The sequence below is a fragment of the Lissotriton helveticus genome, chromosome 5_1 (assembly GCF_964261635.1).
Source record: "Lissotriton helveticus chromosome 5_1, aLisHel1.1, whole genome shotgun sequence".
NCBI classification, from domain to species: domain Eukaryota; kingdom Metazoa; phylum Chordata; class Amphibia; order Caudata; family Salamandridae; genus Lissotriton; species Lissotriton helveticus.
This window is the reverse complement of record NC_136065.1, coordinates 1,233,758,845-1,233,782,279: the sequence shown is the minus strand read 5'-3', so window position 1 is coordinate 1,233,782,279 and position 23,435 is coordinate 1,233,758,845. Positions and strand designations below refer to the sequence as shown.

Here is a 23,435-nt window from a genome sequence, read left to right as displayed (position 1 = left end):
GTCTCTCCATATTGTCTCTTCCCTTATCCTCCCTTTCTCACCTCCCCTGCCTCCACCACTACCTCTCTCTCTCCTTTCTCCCCTCTCCTAATTGTATTGCCTATTCTTTTTTTGGGATTTATTGTGTTATTGTTGAACTTTTTCTGTTACATTGTTGATTCTAGTGTAAAGCGCTCTGATACCTCCGGGTCTAGCCAGCGCTATATAAAACACTTTAAATAAATAAATACAGACATAACAAATCTTCTTATTACGAAAAACTTAGTGCATAGCATAAATCAAGCTAATAAATGTGACATTCCACAACATACACATTTGACAAAATACAATAAGTGACAAAAAATAAAGAACAGAAAATATTTATCCTACAAGATACTAATGCATCAAAAGGGACCTAATCTGACTTAGTTCTCGATTTCAAGAGCCTTTCAGGTCCTAGAGGATTCAGAGTTCTAATCAATCCTCAAGGTCTAAGCTTGTTTCCTCAAGTCAAGACTTTTCACTGTTCTCTGCAATCATTTGCATGTATGGGTGCTCTTGGCCTCCGAAGTGCAATAGCCTATGCGTTTCAACCTTCAACAGGGGACCAGGGTTAAATTTAGGTGAAGGTATTCATCAGGGCAGTTTTTGTTTTTTCAAGTAGGACATCACAGCTTTCCTAAATCAAGAAAACGTGAAAATGCTTAGTGATAGTGTCTACCTCTAATAGTGCAATACGTTAGAGGCTTACTTTTAAAGCGTTTATCTACATACAACTTTTTGGTGTTAGTCTGAGCCTGAAGAGTCCCAGAGTTGGATATGTACTCATGTCTGCGTTAGGCATGAATTTTTCTTGCTGCTGGAAGAAAAGGTGGCTTATGTTGGAGTTCAAATAGAAGTTCCCTTGTTGTACCTATCGTGGATTTATTTAAAAACGTGATTATGCTCAATAGCTTCGGGGCAAATCGAGTGTGCAGGCAAATGAAAGGTGCACTCAATTGCTTCGGGGCGTTTGGGGTGTAGAGACAAATGGAAGGTGCACTTCATGAGTCAGGCTCTATATAATACTGTGGATGTAATGCATACTCTATTGTGGAAGCGTGAGGTGACTAGTATGCACATGTTTAGTTGATTTTGTGACAGAGCCATTGTTGTTATTAGTCACTCTCCCCTACGATTGCGTGATACGCGTGCTTTCCACTCTTAGCACTGGTAATACTGGTGCATATTTTCTAGCATCCAGGCGGCCTCTCGGGCTCACAGTGTCTCCGCACAGTCTTCTGTGGAAAAAGCCGGTCATGGCCAAACAAGTTCCTTATTATTTTTCCGTATATTTACGTTTGACGTTGTACGTTGTTCACGTTTAGTGCCTGATCTTGCCTGTATGATTTCTGTTTTTGTTACTTATTGTATTTTGTCAATTGTTTATGTTGTGGAGTGTCACATTTAACAGCTTGATTTATGCTATGCACTAAGTTTTTCATAACAAGATTTATGTCTGTATTCTGTAAATAATGTTTTATGTGTCTACAATTTTTGTGGAATTGTTAATAAGGAGTATTTTGAAAACACTGATAAGGGGAAAACCTGATGAATAGAAAAAATAGAAATACAAAAAAAGAAACTTAAGCCCAGATTTAATAAATATGACTTCTGAAGGCATTAAAAGTGATGGTTGATTTATGGTGAGAGAGGCACTTCTCGTTTGACTAGGTTTGTATGTGATTCCAGCCTCTGGCCCCCTTATTTAGAATCACTCCCCTTTTTGCTCTCCAGGGGTATTTTTAAGGTATATAGTGGGTAAGGGCATTTGAGTGTCAAGGGGATTTTTAGGGTTGAGGTTGGGTAGGACTATAGGGTTGTAAGGGCATATCTCGTTTTTTTGGGTGGTTGAATTTAGGGGTTGATAAGCTCTGGTCATGGCCCATTGGGCAAGGATCAGTGTGGCATATCTACATAGCCAGTGCTCTTCTTCGGCAGACCAGGCACTGACCGGATCTTGGCTACAGCAGCCGATCCTTTCAACCAGGATTTGACTCATATGTTCAGTTTTGACAACTGCAACATCCACGCTTGATCAGGGCGGTGAGAGCCAGCATTTCCATTGCACAAATGGCACTGCTGGACATGCAGGACATCTTTGGGGGCCAACTACCCCTCCTGTTACTGCCAGCAAGTCCTATACAGTTAGTTTACTAAAATCTCTCCAGTGGCGACACCCCCTTTCTCCTCCATTCTGCAAAGATGCCTCATGGTGCACTACTAGTTGGGGGAAGAAGTCCCCTTGGCTCTTGAGGGTCTTTGGGGGCCAACTAGCACTCCTGTTATGTCCGGTATACAGGTAGATTGCTGAGAGCTCATCAGAGGCTGTCCCCCTTTCTCCATCACTCTGCAAATGTGCCTCCTGGCACACTACTCTTTGGGGGAAGAAGTCCACTTTAGTCCTGAGGCCCTCAGCAGGCAAGGGGACCTCATCCCCCCCATCAGCAGTGCACTGAAAGGTGCATTTGCATAGTGGTGGATAAAGTGGATGTGTCCTCTGACCACATCTCATTAATCCGCCTGTGTGGAGCTAACTGGAGGTAAAAGGAGGTCTTGTTGGCCCCTAATAACCATCAGCAGCCAAGGGAAATTCATCCCCCAACCAGGAGAGGGCCAGGAGGCAGAGTGCTGAAAACTCCTTTTTTTAATGGGGTCCACGTGCTCCCCTTTCCCTGGAGCATTTTGGGTTCAGGGAATGCCGTCACCCTTGGCCTGACCCTTTAAAACACACAGCTCCCTCCCTGGGCCAAGTTCGGCCCCAGGACACCATCCCCTGGGTCCTGGCCTCTCCGTTGGGGACCACGGGGGAGCCTTCTCTGGGACTATACATTTCTTTAAGACCCAGGGAGCTGCATTTCAAAGCAATGTCTGTTTCCCTGCTCGCTTGATTGCGGGCAGGGAAACTGACATGCTCTGCTTTCAGCAGGCAAGAGCATTTTTTGTTCTTATTCACTGAAAGCAGAGAGTTTGCTCTGGCTTGTAGTCAGCGGTGCTCTTGCCAAGCCATAGCAAACTGCAATGTCCCAAGGTGGGCACCCCAGGACATTGCTGGAGCTGAATCTGGGACTGCTGTGTAATTCTTCTAGCTGATCCTACCTTATTTGTTTCTGTAAACAGAGTATACAAGATCAATATTCAATCATGATCGGGTTCCCATAACCTACAGCAAGAGAAAAGCTCTTAGGATAAGCAAGAAGAATTACACATCATATTGAATACATATGATTACGTTTGACTGAGACACGCCTATGGAAAAAAAGAAAATAAAGAACAAATGACAAATATTGCCCCCATCTTCTGACTGAAAACCTGGTCAGGCAGCTCCAACGGGGACTAACTTATGGATAGTTTAAGCACTATGGATTAAGACAGGATAGCTGAAGAACTTTTCAGCAACTTGGCAAAGGAGGACACAGTAGTCACTTCATTGAGTATCGGGAACCAACAACAGAGAGAAGGTTTGAAGGAAAAATGAATCAGATTAGATTGACTCAAAAGTGAGAACTTTAAGTGGTGGGATGGTATCACAATGAAACAGTATTTAAAACTAGAAATAAAATCCTGAGGGTTCTTGGGTCACAAATCCAGCTCACATATGACGATTTGGATGAGGACCTTCTCATGATATGGGAGAAGGCATTGAGAACTTACTCCATGAAATTAATGGCATCCTAAAAGAAAATGCGGAGCGCTACGATAAAAATCTGCAAACAGAAATTCTAACAGTAGAATTGGAGATTAGGGAACTGAACCTCAAAAAGCTACTGAAAAGAACTATACGATTCTAAATAAGATTATCCAGAAACATCAGGATGATGTAAAGCAAATGAAAGCCTGCAAATAAAAAAGGGATGAGATTGACTACAAACAGGGTAGAGTTTTTACATTTGCTAGGAAATATGATCACATGATCACTACCGAGTACAGGAAACATCGGAAAATGATACAGGGGGAGCCTCTGCTAGCTCGACATCTCTTAATATCACACACACTACTGAAAGTGAACCTGAGACAGGATCAGACTCTGCAATACGGAATATGTCAGACAATATATAGGAGAGTAGGATCTGCTTCTTTTAGTTACCCCCACTTTTTGCTGATGTTTCACTGTTTTTACCTTAGAGTGACTGTGATCCTGTTATCCGGGACCCCAGTCAAGCTGCTTTCACCTCTAAATTGATTGAATGTACTTTAGGTACACTCCAGATTGGATTCTTGGGTACTCTTATAAGTCTCTGGTATATGGTATACTATGTACCCAGGGCATAGGTACCCCAAAGGCCTCTCAGGGGCTGCAGCATGTATTCTGCCACCCCTGAGAGACCATTCAAACTGACAACACATGTCCTCTCTCTACTCCCCCAGGAAGGATACAACATTTACCTAGAAGATCCAGATCTCCCTCCAGGGAATCTAATCATTCAGGTACTTCTGTAGGGATCTCTGCTCATAAAAGAGAATCCTCTAATGATAAGAAGTGCCAACTGCTTGAGTTTCAGAGAGCTAAGCTCAGACTCAAGAGAGAGCAATTGACCTTAGACAGGGAATCCCTAGAACTCCGGAGAGCTTCCAGAAGGTTGGGGCTAAAGTCCCATTGTGGCAGCAAAGGTGTTCCTAGCCCTAGAGAGTACACTCATGATCAGCCCGAACAAGATAGTCCTTCCCTACCAGAGTGGGAATGACACCCACAAATGGATAACTGCACTAGAGAGGGTCTGTAAAGTACAGAGGGTCCCTCAAGAGCAGTGGGCAGCTATCTTGTGACTCTCCTTTGGAGCCATTTAGGGATACAGGTGCAAGTGTCACCATGGTGACAAACCAACTTGTGGCCCTGAGCGAATCATACTTGGCGAGATATACCAAGTGACCAATGCAAGCAATGTCAGGACAGATCATTCCTTGGCAGTTATGAATTTCACCTGGGAAGGGGTTACTGGCCTTTAGAAGGTTGTGGTAAGTGCAGACCTCCCTGCTGAATGCTTGGTGGGCAATGATTTAGAAACTTCAGCTTGGGCTGAAGTGGAGCTCAGGACTCATGCAGAAATGTTTGTTGGGCATCCCTGCAGATGTGTTTGCTATGACTAGGTCAAAGGCAAACATGTCTTCCCCAGAACAGGCCCTGGATCCTGGAATAATGGACCAGGTGCATCCCAAGAGAAGGAGCAGTAGGGGCAAGGCAGTGTCTTCCCCCTGCCTCAGAATACAGAACAGTCTCTTGAGGGAGATGATCTCAGTCCTGTATAAGTAACTGTCCCAGACAAGCTTGAACCTGATCAGGTTGAGTTCTTGGGGACAGGGGGCCCTTCCAGGGCAGATCTGAGTCAGGAGCAGCTGAGCAACTCCTCTCTTGAACCCCTCAGACAGCAAGCTGTTGCTGAAGCTGCTGGGAGTGCCAGTGGATCCCATAGGATCTGCTGGGTTGATGGGCTCTTATACTCAGAGAGTAGAGGCCACAAGCCTGGTGCTACCAGGAGGTTGGTTATGCCTCTGAAGTTAAGGGGCTTCCTATTGACACTGGCACATGATATCCCATTAGCAGGACACTTACGCCAAAACAAGACTTGGGACAGGCTTGTTTCTCACTTTCATTGGCCACATATATCAGAGGACACAAAGGAGTGTTGTCGCTCCTGTGTCAGTTGCAAGCCAGTGGTAAGGCAGGTGGTACTACAAAGGCCCCCCTGATACAACTACCTGTGGTGGGTGTTCCCTTTGAGATGGTTGGGATTGACATTCCTAGCCCCATGGACCCTCAAACTGCATCTGGGCACAGATTTATACTAGTGGTGGTGGACCATTTCACTAGGTATCCAGAGGCAATCCCTCTTAGGACAACCACAGCTCCTGTTGTGGCTAGAGCCTTCCTGGGAATCTTTTCCAGGGTGGGTTCTCCCAAAGAGGTAGTATCAGACAGAGAGGCAAACTTTATGTCAGGTTACTTGACTGCTATGTGGAAGGGGTGTGGAGTAAATTATAAATTAACTATCCCTTATCACCCACAATGCAATGGGTTGGTTGAGAGATTCAAAAAAACCCTAAAGGGCATGATTAAAGGTCTCATTGAAAAGCTCGGGCGTAGATGGGACATACTTTTGCCCTGCCTTCTCTTTGAACTTGTGTGGTCCAACTTAATTAGTGCACATTGGAACATTGTGATAGATTCCAGATGGAATAACCAAATGATGATGTTTTTAATATTTCATATGCAAATGGTCTCTGAGAATTTTTGTGTTTATATATAAATGTATTTTTTGTATAATTGTATAAACCCGATACAGATGTTTTTAAATTGATCATGAAAGGATTTTATTTATGACAAATTGTTTGCAATAATAAAAACATGTGTTTTTAATTGATTGCTTTATAGATATATGTTCTTACAATTGGTTTGGGGTTCATGACATGTGGTATGTGGAGTACAGGTATGACTGTGTAGTTGAGATATGAATACTTGTGAGTATGTGCTATACATATAACTTCCAACCTGCTCCAAGATAGTTTGTTTTGATCATTACTTCACTGTTTATCAGCCAGGACAGAAAGTATGGGTGTTGGAGCCTGTGGCCCTAGCAGCCCTCCAAGCCAAGTGGAGTGGCCCCTATACAATCATTGAGCAGAAGGGAGAAGTTACCTATCTGGTGGACCTTAGAACTCCCAGGAGCCCCCATAGGGAGCTCCATGTGAACAGGCTCCAACCACATGTTGACATGGCAGACATGGGCTTGTCATGGCTACTATTGAGGGACAGCAGGAAGAGAGTTAGCTACTTCCTGACCTGCTCTCACAGAACCCTGATGATGATTCAGTAGATGGTGTAGCCTTGGCAGACAGCCTCACTAGCCAGCAGCAAACCGATTGTAGGCAGACATATGTTCTCACTGACTCCAAGTCAGACTACCTGGTGCACTCATGAAGTAGACACAGGTGACAGTCTACCTGTTAAAAATAAGATATACATGCATCAGGACTGAAGTCCAGAGGATGATGGATTTAGGAGTAATTGAGCCCTCAGATAGCCCTTGGGCTAGCCCAGTAGTCTGGTACCAAAACCTCACATCCAGAATGGAAAGAGAAACATGAGGTTCTGTGTTGACTACAGGGGTCTCAATGCAATCACTAGGACTTATGCCCATCCAATACCCAGGGCAGATGAGCTTATAGATACTTTGGCCGCCGCCAAGTTTCTGAGCACATTTGACCTGACAGCTGGCTACTGGCAAATCAGATAAGCTGAGAATGCAAAGCCAAAAACAGCATTCTCAACCCCTAGTGTGCACTACTAATTTGTGGTGATGCCCTTTGGCATGAAGAATGCACCTGCCACTTTTCAAACGTTGGTGAATAAAGTCCTTACAGGTCTGGAAGCCGACAGTGCAGCTTATCTAGATGATATTTCTGTCTTTAGCTCCACCTGGGAGGATCTCCTGGTCCATCCACCCGAGAAAGGTTTTGGAGGCCCTGCAGAAAGCAGGCCTCACTATCAAGGCCACCTCGTGCCAGATAGGGCAGAGTTGTGTTGTATACCCAGGCCACCTTGTTGGTGGAGGTCAGGTTCAACCATTGCAGAGCAAAATCCATACCATCATGGACTGTGGTGCTCAAATCACCCAGACTCAGGTCAGAGCTTTTTTGGGCGAGACTGGGTACTGTAGGAGGTTTGTCAAAGGATATGGATCCATAGTGACCCCTTTGAATGATCTAGCTTCCATAAGAATGCCCTTTGGCATGAAGAATGCCCTTTGGCATGAAGAATGCACCTGCCACTTTTCAAAGGTTGGTGAATAAAGTCCTTACAGTTCTGGAAGCCTACAGTGCAGCTTATCTAGATGATATTACTGTCTTTAGCTCCACCTGGGAGGATCTCCTGGTCCATCCACCTGAGAAATGTTTTGGAGGCCCTGTAGAAATCAGGCCTCGCTATCAAGGCCACCAAGTGCCAGATAGGGCAGAGTTGTGTTGTATACCCAGGCCACCTTGTTGGTGGAGGTCAGGTTCAACCATTGCAGAGCAAAATCCATACCATCATGGACTGGGGTGCTCCAATCACCCAGACTCAGGTCAGAGCTTTTTTGGGCCAGACTGGGTACTATAGGAGGTTTGTCAAAGGATATGGATCCATAGTGACCCCTTTGAATGATCTAGCTTCCAAAAGAATGCCTAAGAAAGTTCAATGGACAGTTAGCTGTCAAAAGGCATTTGATGACCTGAAGCAGGCCATGTGCACTGTTCCAATTCTGCAAAGTCCAGACTATTCCAAACAATTCATTGTTCAAACTGATGCATCTGAGTTGGGGGTAGGGGCTGTGTTAGCACAACTGAATGAAGAGAGTCAGGATCAGCCAGTAGCTTTTATTAGCAGAAGGTTGACCCCCAGAGAGAAATGTTGGCCAGCTATTGAGAGGGAAGCCTTTGCTGTGGTTTGGGCTCTGAAGAAGCTGAAGCCATACGTGTTTGGCACTCATTTTATCGTTCAGACAGACAATAAGCCCCTCTTAAGGCTAAAACAGATGAAGGGTGAAACCCCTAAACTTTTGAGGTGGTCCATTTCCCTACAGGGGATGGACTATACAGTGGAACATGGACTTGGGAGTAACCATGCCCATTCAGATGGACACTCCAGATATTTCCACTTAGAACATGAAGACTCATCTGGTCAAGGTTAGTTTAATGTCCTTATGTTTGTAAGGGGGTTATGTAGGAGAATGGGATCTGCTTCTTGTAGTTACCCTCAGTTTTTGCTGATGTTTCACTGTTTTAGACTTAGACTGACTGGGATCCTGCTATCTAGGACCCCAGTCAAGCAGCTTTCTCCTCTAAATTGATTGCATGTACTTTAGGTACATTCCAGATTTGATTCTGGGGTACCCTTATAAGTCCCTAGTATATGGTACACTATGTTTCCAGGGCTTAGGTATCCCAAAGGCCTCTAAGGGGCTGCAGCATGTATTATGCCACCCCTGGGAGACCATTCATTGTAAACGAATCCAGGACCCTTTTTAAATATTCCCGATGTATGCCCTTATGTGGTTATATCAAATCATATCCTTATAAAGGCATAAGAATCATACCCATATTATGTCATAGCCAATACAGTCCAAATACGGCAAGGCTACTCCCATAGACTCCTAGAAAGCACAACGTGTTCTTAAACAAACCAAGCCTCCAGCAGCCCGGGAATTCCCCTTGCTTCTGTATTAATTTATCCTAGAACTCCTGGAGTCCTGAAAGAACTGCGAGTTCTTAGTGACGTCTTATGTCCAACCTTACGACAAACTCGGCACCTTCCAGGTATAAATATACCAGCATCTGCCCTAGCAAAACACACGGTGGTTTGGAGCAGATCGGCTATCTACTTGCCTGACGCCATGCTGCAGCAAGTGCCGAACGAAGCCGACCCTCCCATTGACGCACTGAGAGAGACGCTGTCTTTTCTCCTGCCGAGAAATCCAGCTCCAGTGTTTCCCTGTCACCCTTGCGGGTTGCTGGGAGATCGAGTCCTGAGAGAGAGATACAAGACCTCCTTCATTCTATAAACAAGGTACGGAGCTGATTAGACCCTTAGAGAATTCTTGATTCAGATTCTTGGCAAAAACTATCTTAACTAAAACTGCAGCTCACTTACTCCTTCCCACGTACTAGGCTTAGGTTAGGTACACCGGGGTAGGCGTATCTTAGAAGCACCAGTTAAGTACGTTTAGTTATGATTTTATCTATGTATATATTTTATCTATTTTAAACACCGTATGGCTCAGAAACCATACCATGCTTTTACAGTATTATTTCATAATACTCCTTTTACTGTACGCACTTTACTTAATAACAAGTATTGCAATTGTGGCAACTCACTTCTCTTGCATGAGAAAGAAGACTGTTCAATAAATAACCTCTTTTATTGAAACGTCCGTCTCTCTATTTCTCTGCGCTTCTGGTGAAACTAAGCATGCATGATTGACTGAGTGAAATAGCTATCTATTGTTTCCGCGACTCTAGAGGTATACTCCTTATTCTGGAGGGAGCAAAGTTGTCATGTTTATGGCTGCGGTTGTCAGAAACTAATCCCTTCTTGTCTATTCAGGAAAGTTAACACCTTCTTGTTTACTCGAGAAAGTTTCTAGTGACCTCTGAGCTAGCTGGCATTCATAATTAAGTCTAACATATTCAATAGAGTCCCAGTCGACCTAAGTCCTACGTCTAAACTATCATTTATGTTATTCCAATGCGCAGAGCCTATTAGGAATATAGGAACTACACTACATGGCGCCCAACAATTGGTAAGGCGATAATTTAACGCTAGATACTAGAGTAACTCGGTTGTGCTTTTCACACAGACCCCTTTCTCCCGTAAAAACTCCAATAGATGTCTGGAGTGGGTGAAAGGTTAATATCCGCCAAAACTTAGTAGGATGCGAATCCTATGTATTAGTTTTTGGTTTAGTCAACGTTGAAGGATACAGTGTTCTAAAATATTGTGCACCTAATCTTTGTTTCCTTGAAACTTGATCTGCAAACTTTCTGTCAGCAAAATGTCAGACGACGACAAAGAAAGAGATGCTTTGGTAGCTCAACTTTTAGCGGAGAACACAAGTCTCCGGCAAGATGACCCGGATGCTATAATCATCCCAGTCAATGTAAGGAAGAGTGTAACTTACAAACTTATAAATAATGGAGTATCACCAAGAGGTGGTACAGTTATATTTGTGGTAGAGGCCCATGAATATCGGCAGACAGAGGTATTCTATTCATGGATACATTTTCCGGCAGCAAATGCTGTGACACACGATTTCCACTGCTACAAAGTAGGGGTATCTCCAACGAAATACGTTCCTTTCGAGGACGTTGAAAGTCTACTAACCTACCAAGAGCATCAGCTCTGGTTTAATGGCGCCCTAAAACATCAAAATCGCATCACCAGGCTCGGTCCACTAGGTAGACCAGGAGCCACATGGCCGGTTCTAGCCAGCTACACACCACATCCTGACATTGAAGGAATGTCAAACGGAGAACTTTTAGTTCAGCTAAAACAATTAATTAAAATACATAGACAATTGGTCCAATATGTCAGGCGGACTTGAACAGTCCAACCAGCAATAAAAATTCCACAGCACACCCCTCACCAGGGGAACACAAATAAAATAACACCACAGACTATACAATCGGTCATTGGCAAATTACCCGCGAAACGGGAACAAATTCCGTTCTGGTTAGCTCAAAAAATTACTCAGATAGAGGCAGTATTTCCTGATACTACACCTCATGAAAAACACAGAATTCTGACAATCTGTCTACCAATGGGGATCGCACCACATGTGGAGGACAGTGACACTTGGGGAACAGTCTTTCCGTCAATATACACAAAAACACATGGTGTTCCGTATATGGTGGTTATACCAGACGTACTGAGACAGATTCAAAATGAATACAGTCCGGAGCCTGCTTTAAATCTAGGTATGAAATTACTGAAATACTTTAAGCAAGTCTCGGCTACACTAGTAGCCAACATAAAAGGAGAAGCAGCATCGGTGGCGATCCACCAAAATTTAAAAGAAACAGAAATAGCAGAACAACATTTTGAACTTGCCAGAATATTTGAAAAATCCTATGAGGAATTAGGTAGAGATAGTTTGGGTGGGAAACCACTAAAACCACAAGTAACTGAAAATCCTGAAAAGAGCTTTATTAAGAATAATCTCATTACTCCAAAAAAGAAGTGAGAGGGTAATAAACAAACCACTCCCAGAGAAAAACAGTTCCAGTCCAGAGGAAGGTCACCCCAACGGAGAAATAGATCTCCAGAAAGGGGGGGGGGGCAAGTCTCCACAACGGGAGCCCTCTGAAAAACGATACAACGTTAGAGATATGGATAAAATAAGAAAACCTGACAGATATTAAGATAATGATACACGTCCCTCTCGATCTTTTCAGACTTCCTCACAGAAATCGGAAAGAAGAGGACGGTCAGAACATAAAGAAGAGCGCGTCAAGTCCAAAGACAAGGAAGCTGCTCATCAAAGTAAAAAATTATAATTTCCCAAAAAGAAGGTAGCCAGTATTAAAATAAAACATGCCGAGGATTCTGAGGACACAACTCAAGAATGGAGAATGGGCCCAGACAATGCTAGACAGCGCAGCAGAAGTGACCATAGCTCGCAAGATCCTGATGAATCTTCTGGAGACAGTGGACACGAATGAATACATTCAAGTGGAAACTGCAGACACCAGAGTTAGTGTACCCCATAAATTATATGAAATAACATTACGTATAGAAGGGGACAAAACTAGGAAAATAAGAGGTCTCTTTTGAGAACCTATCAAAAGGCTATGATATCCAGCTAGCAGAAAAAAGACTGGCCACCATAGTTTGTCAGAGAGTGCCCAAATGGCGAAGAAATGATTATGCCTGCCTTCTCAAATCACATTCCAATTCATAAAAAATACACTTATACTAGAAAATGGGCATTGGCCAAGCCCCTGCATTATATAAAAATCATGTAGGATGGGATGGGATGAGGATTCTCCTCACCATAAAATTCAGTTAAAAAATCAACCTACTGCACAGAGGCAGTATCCTGTTAAGCAAGAAGCTAAAAAACAAGTCAGGGAGATCTTAGATCAACTTGAATGCCAGGGGGTGATTGAAGCATGCACCTCACAAATGAACAATCCTTTGTTTCCTGTCTCCAAACCAGACGATTCATATCGTCTAGTTTTGGACTACAGACAACTAAACTCTTGTTGCAAAACATTGCAGTACAAAACTCACACAGTGCAGCACTAATGAATAACACTGTGCGCAAAAAATATAAAACGACATTAGATATTTCAAATGGTTTCTTCTGTCAAAACATTGCACCAGAAAGCATGTACTTGACCACTTTCTCCAGTATGGGGGCCTCAAGGCAATTCTGTCGTCTCCCCCAGGGATTCAAGAACAGCCCAGGATTATTTTCAGCCAGGGTAACAGAATTACTACAAATGTATAATGATGAGGCATTATCTTATGTCGATGACATCTATCTTACAGACGATGACCTGGAGACACACTTGAAAAGAGTGAACACTATTATACTTGGGTTCGCATCTGAAGGGTACAAATTCAACTTTAAAAAGTCACGAATTGCCCACCTCACTGTCCTATTTTTAGGATATGAGTTATCAAGTGAAGGCAAAAGCCTAGCAGACAACTTCTTAGAGAAGTGTGCAGTACTCCAAGCTCCAAAAACGCTGAAAAACTTACAATCAATTCTAGGTTTCCTGAATTTCGGAAGAACTTACATTCTAAACTACGCAGAGAGGGGTAAACCTCTCTACGAATTAATAAAACCTGATTTCAAACCAATTAATTGGACACAGAATCACACAAAAATGTTAAGATCAATACAAACAAACATGTTAACTAAAACAAAACTGCAAACATGCGCAAACGAACGCAACCTTGTAATCCGAGTCATCCCAGGAAGATGCGGATTTACGTAGCTGACCTCTAATGAGGGAGAAACGGTACCAATAGCTTATAAATCACACTTGTACACACAAGCTGAAATGAAATTCAGTTCTACTGAGAAAATTCTGACTGCGGTTCAAACTGCTGAAGCAAAAGAAAGAGCTCTCGCACAAGGTAAACGTATAATAATCGTTACACCAGTACCTGCCCTAGAGGCAGTAACAAGAGCCAGCATTCCGAATGCTAAAGCTTTACATCCGAGATGGATACAATGGGTTCATTATCTTGCTGCATCAGACGTAGTACACGAATTTGATCCTAACTTAAAAACGCAAGAATTTCTCCAATACGAATATGAATGTCCTCTGCCTCTCGAACATTACGGCTGTATAATATATACAGACGGATCAGCACAGCCCGTAGTTGGGGGTAAACAAGCATATAGTGCTGCGTGCGCGATTGTTAAAGGTCGGTGGCATGAAGGAAAATTTAGACCCCTGGTGACTAAGACTCAATCACTTGGAGATTGTACAGCTCAGCGAGCTGAACTACAAGCTTTCAAGATGGCGCTTGAAAATACCGATCGCGAATTCCCCACACTAATAGTTTGCGATTCGTATTATTGCGTCCAGTCTTACAATGAATACTTGCAGAACTGGGTTCCAAATGGTTTCAAAGATGCAAAAGGTGGCGCAATCAAGCATAAAATGCTTTGGGAACAAGTAGTTCTTTTACAGAAAGAACTACAAAAGACTCACGTGATGCATACACTGAGTCATCAAGGTGATGCGTTCACATTGCAGGGAATTCATTGGCTGATGAGACCGCGAAGGCAGCTGTGCAAACGGCTTCCGTAGCTGCCATTACCCAGTCAAAAACAAAAATAGACAGGGAGATAAGGCAAGCTGTCAGTGCTTCAGTAAAAGACAGTGGTAAGACACTCCCGAAAGGCTTTCCAGTAAAGTACTCATACAAAACTGATGCGAATAATGTTCCTTTTGCTGTAATCCCTGGAGTGGGGGATAGGGCAATTCCAAACATGGAACACAGGTTAGGACTAATTTTAGCGGCACACTCGCTTCTGCACATGCTGGTGTTTCCGCCACTGTATCGTTATTAAAACAGAGATATTGGAGGCCACGCATGAGAAAACAGACTAGAAACTATGTTCTAGAATGTGAAATATGCCATAGAATGAAAGTATCAACAGTGAAACGACCTGCACAGACACCCCTTCTAATCTCAGATAAACCATTAGCATGTGTTTACCTGGACCACTGTGGTCCCTTCAAAGGGATGGCAACTAAAAATATATCATGGTCGCAGTGGATTCCTGCACGAGATTCATTTGGCTGTGGCCCCTGCGCTCGGCTGACGCCAGAACTGTTATAAAAGATTTGCGAGTCTTTATAGGCACATACGCAATTGGCATTCTGACCATGGTCCTGCGTTTAGCTCTCGAGCTTACAAGGAGGCCATGGCCAGCTTGGGCATTGCATTGCGGTACTCTAGTCCATTCCATCCTGAGGGAAATGTGGTAGTGGAAAGAAAAAAACGTGACATAAAGTAATCTATAACAGTGAGGGTATTAGGTTTGGGTGACGGGTGGGTCAAACATCTAATAAGTGTCCAACGTAGTCTTAATAATCTGCCAAGACATTCTCTGGGTGGAATCACTCTGTATGAACTTTTGTTTGGTACTAGAATGATCATCAAAGATCTCGATTGTCAGACTTCAGTGGTGGAACAAAAAACCTTTGATATCAAAGATCGTTTGGCTGTTTTACAGGACTTAAATGAAACAAGAAGAAGTCTAAGTAACACAAAGCTAAAGCCAACGGCCACTGAAGATTAACCACCTGTCAGAGCAAGACCTGTCTGGATTCCAAAGATTGGGGTTCTGGTCAGAGAAATGATCGCGGTGAAGGAGGAATTTAGGCCTTCTTACAGAAAAGCAGTACCTGTCTTAGCTATGAGCGGAACAAGATCAGTAGTACTACCGCCCATTGCTGGTAAAAGGGAGAACAGAGTTGTATCAATCGACCTGGTAAAACCACAATCATGTGGCCAATAATAAAAAGTAGGCCCAGTGGACTCCCAAGAAGTAGCAGAAGACCAAACCTTGCTACAATTCAAGAGGTTCAAACTGGGAGACTAATCACATTTGATAAACCCGCAGTGAATAAAAAAGGACTATGCAACAAAGCCATGGAACTTGTGTCTCTTGAAACCCAAATTGCAACAGTTCATCAAGAAACACCAATCTACAATGAGGTAGCTTCTGACTATACAAATCCAAAGATTAATGAAAATCCGGAAGCTATTCCAACAATTGACAGAACTGCATCTGGCTACTTCATCAATTTCGAGGACTTTTCTGAAGATCCAAGTGAACATGAAGAAAATCCAGCAAATAAAACTTTCAAAGAAAAAATAACTGAACTCTTTCATCAACTTGGAGAATCATATCTGAATTCACCATGGATTGAATTGTGGATTGTGTTAGGTGTCCTTTTCCTCCTACTCTGGCTCATTTTGGTTTTAAGCTTGGGAAGATTTATTGATGGAAAATACAGTACAATGGACACAGCAAGTCAGAACATCAACTTGGCTCTAAAGCCTCACAGATCCTCTCACATTGAAAAAAGAGAACTATCGTCAGTAAACATCACAGGCATTCCTATACCTGGTGGTGTAGCATGGGACGCTACTGATTACGACATCTATGGCCCGGTTGAACTCTTGAAATATCCACATCAGTTCAAGATTTCATTAAGTGACTTTGTATCACCTTGTACTTTCTCTGATGATTGGGACTTTGAAAATATTAATAATATGATGTCAGATTTAGAAATGTCAGCAAAATTTACAGAACATGATTATTTAGAAGGTTCATCAAACTATGAAGAAATGTATTGCTTTAATCATTATGGGCATCACTATTTGCATGAATCTGCTAATCCTAGAAATGTTTTTAGTTACAATCAATGGGAACATTGTCTGACACCGCCAAAAGGCTGCTCGAAAACATTTTATGAGAAATTCCCATACTTCCCAGGGTTTAATACAACTGATCCAGAAACGTTTTATTTTAAAATGATGAATAAGACAGGAATGAAAAACATGTTGACAAATACTAAATTGATATATTCTACAAAATTTTAGGAAAAAATGTCTACATTTGGTTTTGAATTTTGGAAAAACAACCTTGAGACAAAAACTGTCTGGGGTACAAAAGACTGGCAGGTACAAGGTTTAGAATCATTATTCAGAGCCTGCATGATCCCAGAACAAATAATGTTCCTCAATGACACCATTCAACAAACAACCTGTCTTGGCCTAGCCAAGAGAAAGGACTAAAACAAACCGTCTATACCAAAGCCCATACCTGATAGTAATAGCACTACAGATGTGGAGATAGACGTATCCCATATTTTACACCAAAACAGAACTAATCCTGATTGGAAAAAATGTTTGATCTGGCCCACAGACACTAATAACTGTCAAGATAGATTCCTGAACAACAAACAGGGGTTCAAACAAAACAGGCCAGACCCAAGATATTCCCAGAGACTACATCCAGGGATTATTACAACATACAGTGTAGGAAAACTATGCCTCGAATGGCTACAGAAATCCACACTACCTGAAATTAAACAACACTTGATTTTACTTAAAGAAGGTGCTGACTTACGAGATTTCAAATTGGGACCTCGCAAACAGCATCAAAAACGTTTCATATACGCCGGTATATATGCTGCTTACAACGAAGCTTGGAAAGTAACGCAAATTGAAACTGCGGAAAAAATACGAGAAATTGATCGTATTAATTTGGAAAAATCACTATCTGTAGTGGACAATGGGTTAACAACTCTGTCCTCCAGAATTTATTCAATGGACAGCATTGTATCATCTGCTATTGATATAATAGAACAGGATATGCTAATGTTACTATCCAAAAAACAAATGAGGAAGAGCAGAGGCAGTAGTGATAGAATCACCCTCCTAAACGTAGTAGATAACTAAAAGGATTCTATCAAATGTAAAAAAGTGAGTATTTTATTGTTTTTTTACTATAGAGTGAAGACTAGGGGCCAGATGTAGGTAATTCATATTTACCACTTCTTAAATACCGAATTTTACCGATTCGGTATTTAAGAAGTGGTAAATATGAAGGGGGGAGATGTAGGTATTTCCAGATGTGGAAATACCGAATCGTTAAGATTCGGTATTTACCGAATCTGGAAATACCGAATCGGTATTTCCTATTGATTCCTATGGGCTGTGAAGCCCATAGGAATCAATGGGCAATACCGATTCTGTAATTACAGAATCGGTAAATACCGATTTTAGCAAGGGTGCAGGGGGTGTCACTTTGACACCCTCTGGCACCCCTGTTTTAGGCTTGTGTGCCATGTGGCACACAAACATGCCCTAAGGGCATGTATGTGTGCCATATGGCACAGGTGTACATGCACAGATGTGCATGTACACCTGCATCGGTATTTTACCATGCAATTGTATTGCATGGTAAAATACCGATTTTCAAAGCCCTGTGTCAATGTGCAACTTGGCACCTACATTATACCGATTCGGTAAAATTACCGAAAATGCCTGCTTTTTGCCCCCTACATCTCAAAATCCAATTACCGGTCGGTAACGGCCGAATTCGGCCGTTACCGACCGGTAATTGGCCACCTACATCTGGCCCTAAGTGTCTAAAGGTTGTGATATAAGCTCTCTTTGCGAGTGGAAAAAAGGAGAGCACTATGTGCTTTTAAAATACCCGTCACACACTATGAATCCCATAGTGTCATGCTTCATCATAGGGGTCTTCCCGTCCCTCTACGGGGCGGGGCGTGCTGCGACCTACGCACTACGCGGGAGCACTGAAATATTTGATGATAGGTTATGGGTGGTGTGACAGTAGTTAGTGAAGAGTGGGAGTAGGGACCGATTGAAGTGTAGTGATAGTACAATAGGGGTTTACAGATTCCCTGGCTAGTAGAAAAAAATATTTATTGACTTCCCTAGCTGGGAACAGTAAAAAAGGGTTTATAAAAAAGTAGAACCAAATGTGTTAGCTACTTGGTCGACATGACATGTTTCATAAGCAGTCCCCTCCTGCTTACTCATCAGGACCTATGTATGTCCCTACTAACAATACTCAATTCTGAATAAATGTTGTATACCTAAAAGTCCTAAACTGGGTGGCAAAAAGACACCACCAAGTTGTGCTTCTGGGCTTGAGTGGGCCCCAGGTGAAGCGTAAAAAAGGTCAACCTATTATGGTCCAGTGGTTTCAATATATGTTTGCCCCATGAGTCTGCATCTTAGGGTAATTATCGGCGGTTTATTGACCGCTTCTGATAATCTGCATTGATCCTACCCTGCGGCAGGATCCCTCAGAGCCTGGGGCCCACTCAAGCCCAGAAGCACAACTTGGTGGTGTCTTTTTGCCACCCAGTTTAGGACTTTTAGGCCCTCCGCACAATCGGCATATCAGCCAAGGTGGACCAGTACTGGAGGAAAAGCGATATGCGCATCAGAGCAGCTAAGTAGGTGTAGGCAAGAAGAATCAAGTGCAAATGCCAGTAGGTAGGAGAAATTGTTAGAAAGCACACAGTAATTCAGCCACACATATACAATTTAAAAAGTATTAAAAACCTACTAGCAGGGCAGGAAACACAAAATTCTACCGCTGCCAGCTGCGCGCGTCGTTTACATCAAGAATATATAGGTTAATGCCTATGATGCAAACTGGATCGCTAATGCAGCTGAGGAAGCGGAAACTGTGTGGGAAACAGGGGCTCAAATTGAATCATGAATTCAAAGCTATTCTGAACAGGGACCCCCAAAATATGTTTGGCCCAGGGCCCCCAAAATCCTTAAGATGTCCCTGCGAGAACTCCTCACATAAGGTTGACCATTTGGGCTAAAGTTTGCTCAGTGGGGTGAGGTGATTTTTGGAAACTTGGCCCGCTTTCATGAATTGTCAACTTACTGTTTTTTTCCCAACTTTGAGCACAATGTTCAAAGCATTGCCCACAACTACTTGAGACGTCACAGGTGATCCTAACTCTGGTAGGTTACTTTACAGGGATGCAAACCAAGAACCCTATTCAGAAAATGCACATTCATGGGAAGGGCATGAGAGGCAATTTATTCCATATGCATTTTATGACATTGTCTAACTACCTTAGGAATTAACCCAGCTAATTTGGATTAGAGTGGGAAACCTATGGAAGATAGGATGCAGGCATCAGAGGGACTGGCAATCATTTATATTAGTGAGACATGCCAGCATCCTATATTATAGTAACTTTTTCTTAGAGACTGCTATACGAATTCACTAGATTGTTGTTTGCTAGTGTCATTAAGTAGTTCAATGTAACTTTGATTTTCCTACAAATAAGAAGTGGAGGCATAGTAGACAGCACCCAGTACCCCCAGAGGTTGGAAATAGGAATGAAGCGGCATATATTTACATTATGCAGTAGCGCAGGACTGCACAGATTCAAACACTGATCATGCATTTGATATTTAAAACAGAGACACCCTCCCTTTCCCACCTAAATTCCTGAAAGAGAATATGACATGAATGAAACTATTCACTGAAGATATTTTCTTTATGAAATTTTGCAACAGTAATTACCAGGTGTGCCTTTGGCTAATTTTTCAAAGCATAAATGTAGAAAACTTGAAACTGCTAAATTGGGAATCCTGACCTGTATTTGAAGCTACTCTTCATTGCGGCTTTTCAGGAAACATAGTGAATTTGAAAATGTAATTCTGTCCTGCACTGATGTAGTCACAAAATACATATACCAATTGCTTTCAGGTTGCGGACTAAGTCTTCTCTTCCAAGTGGGATGGACACTCACCTCTTGAGCAGATGACGCTGGCATCCTCTTGGTGTCCGCAGTCATGCACACCCATCCCTCTGTGAGGACACGTCCACAGCGCCTCTTCATCTTCTCCGCAGTTCACGTCGTCCAGGAGGATGGATCCGTAGCCCTGTCCATAGAGGGCATTCTCTGGAGCGGACACCGCTGATCCGCAGTCCAGTTCTCTGCACAACGTTTGTATCATTGAGGTCCCAGAAGTCGTCACACACTGTGCCCCAGGTGGAGCCTTGATAGACCTCAACACGACCCTCACATCTGTTTGTGCCATTTACAAGTCGAACTGGGAAATACAATGAAAGAAATTGAAATATAACACGACTTTTAATTCTTAAAAACTTGTTTGGATTCAGAAATCAAATCTTCAAGCAAGAGCTTTTCTACTCTCATCACAATGAACCTCTGAGATCTTCGATGATGAGGAATTGCCTGGAAATGTGAGCACTGGCGAACACCTAATAGTAAAAGACTAGTGGCATTACCATATAGTGACAATAAGTATCTTTCTTTATACACTTTACAAAGTTCCATGAAGGTTACGTAATTTACATTTTTTTTTATAGTCAAGAACATTTTTCCACTCTCCTGATATCCTCTTATGCCACAACTGATACCGAAATCAATACTACTTTCCGAGTCTCTTTCATGTACAGTATTAGCAGGTACTTTACACATAGTAATAGAAAGGCTATGCAGAAACCAGGTCAGAATGATTCAAAGAACAGTGCAGAAGGACAACTCCTGACCAGGTAACTCATGATTCCTAGAAAGGTGATGCCATATGAGCACCGTGAATACGCCTTCATTTGTACAAATCATGAAGTAAAGATACTAATAGAACATAATTTGAATAACAACGTATAGGTAACATATTTTTAACGATCCAACTGGTTCTTCTGTTCTACTAGATTTTTTGTCTGATTTAAACTCTCTTTTTTTACCTCCACTGAGGACTCAGACTGTAGGTTTTTGCTCAGTACTTGTGTCTCAGTTTATTTGGACTAAACTTCACTAACTGTATATAGAAAAAACTATCATAGGCTGTACTTATTATTATTATTATTAATATTATTATTATTATTATTATTATTACACTTATAAAGCGCACAGCTACCCAACAAGGTCTCCCGGCACTAGACATGTGAAGGCCGATACCGCTAGATAGAGATAAAAGGGCAAAGATCAAGGGTAATCAAACGAAGTCACTAAACAGCAATGTCTTTAAGCTATTACAAAGGCCAATAGAGACTGACAGTTTCTAAGGTCAATCAGAAGGTCATTCAAGAGCCTGGGGCTCAGACAGGAGAAGGAGTGACCCCTCATACAGACGAGCTGGAACCTGGGAACTGAAAAACAATGAAAGGCTAGAAGAGTGCAGCTGTTGAGTCAGAGCATAAAGTGTAAGTAGATTTTGAATGTAAGAAGGAGCAAGGCCCCATGTAGCAAAGGGTCTTGAACTCAATACGCTTATTGATTTTAAGCCAGTGAAGTTGGTGAAGCAGAGGAGAAGCAAAGGCAGATCTAGGCAGGTGAAAAAGAAGGCGAGCAGCAGCGTTCTGGATGACCTGTAGCCGGTGTAAAGAGGCTTTATCGGTGCCCAAATAGAGGACGTTGCCGTAGTCCAACCTGGACCATTCTTTAACGGGGGACTTCCATATGTAAGATTGGATGTCCAAGTCTGGAAAGCAATATTCTAACCTCTTACAGAATGCTAGAAAACTGCAGCTTGCTGGAAGGATGTCTCAGTCAGTTAAGCACCAATCCGTTACCGGCTCAACTTCTCATTTCCTTATCCCAGTCCCTCTCTGTTCAATTTCTCTACACTTCCAAAGCTTCGCTGAGCATGTTGAACGTCCATAGCCTCCAGTCCTGTGTTATGAAACTTAGGAACAACTAGTGGGTTTGGTGAAGATGATCATAAGTTCCTTTGCGATAGGTACCTCTTTACGTGGCGGTGGAGGGGCTGCCCTCTCATCAGGGAGACCTTATAAAGTAGTGCTCATGAAACATTACATAGATTTTAACATATGAGAATAGATGGTGCCCTCTCCTACCTCTTTCTGATACAGCAGTGCTCTTGGAATTCTTTACCTATTCGTACGATGATATTGTTCTCAACAATTCAAGCCAAAGAAATGAGTAAAAAACATTAAATTAAATGATCGCCTCTTTTGCGACCGTTTTCGGCCGCAAAGCGGATTGGGCCGCTTTGCTTGTCAGCGATATTTATCGGTAATGACATGCAAAGTGGGCGTACCCAACCAGTTAGCGACTGAAAGCAGTCGCTAATGTCGCTATCACCTATTAGCAAGGCAGGCGCAGCGATAAAAAAATTCGCGCTAAGCGCTTATCGCTAAAAACTAACGCCTGCTCAGACAAGTTCTTAGCCATTATATCCAATGGGAGGTGGATATTCTGGATAAGACCCTATTGGCGATGATGCGTGAATATCGCTGGTTTTCCAGCGATATTCACGCATTTCGCCGTTATCGCCGGTTATTTTATCGCTATGGAGAAAAACGTTGCAAAAAGCACGTTATCTCTGCGATAAAATCCGGCAATGCTTGGCGATAAAAGAAATGTCGCTAAGCTTCTTTATCGCTAGTTGTTGATAATATGCCCCACTATTCTTACCAGTTGTTGGTGTACTGGTTCTACCTGCAACAAGAATAGACCCAGAAGAAGCTGTGTCACTCACGGGTACTTTGAAGCACATTCATACACACTCAATGAAGTACTTTCTTACGCTCAGTGCATCACAATTTGGGCCCGTTCTCATTTTCCACAATATATATTAACTCCATTAAAAATAACTTACATTCCCAATAAAAATCATAAACAGACAAACATGTTTAAAGTCTTCAGTGAAATTCTGTTTCTGTGGTAGCCTCAACCACTCTGCAAAATGCAAATCAGTTTTCTTCAATAGCAGCCAATAAATCAAACACTGCATATGTTTTGCTTACTATCACTGCCGCTCATTCCTGCACTGAGTTATATTGCAACACCATAAAATGCATACGTTCACGATAGCTAGAACCATGAAGAATTTGATAGGAATTTAAAAT

At 42.5% G+C, this 23,435-nt stretch overlaps 1 long non-coding RNA gene across 2 annotated transcripts in view; it reads right to left on the bottom strand.

The window, feature by feature from the left end:
• LOC144755241 (uncharacterized) overlaps positions 1-20,662 on the bottom strand; it is a 122,432-nt gene extending 101,770 nt beyond the window's left edge. Inside the window, exon 1 of one of the 2 annotated variants that reach the window (XR_013594859.1) lies at positions 20,347-20,662. This is a non-coding gene — a long non-coding RNA (uncharacterized LOC144755241). The remainder of the gene's footprint in view (positions 1-20,346) is intronic. The other variant, XR_013594860.1, reaches the window with a different exon arrangement.
• Positions 20,663-23,435: the final 2,773 nt, after the last annotated feature.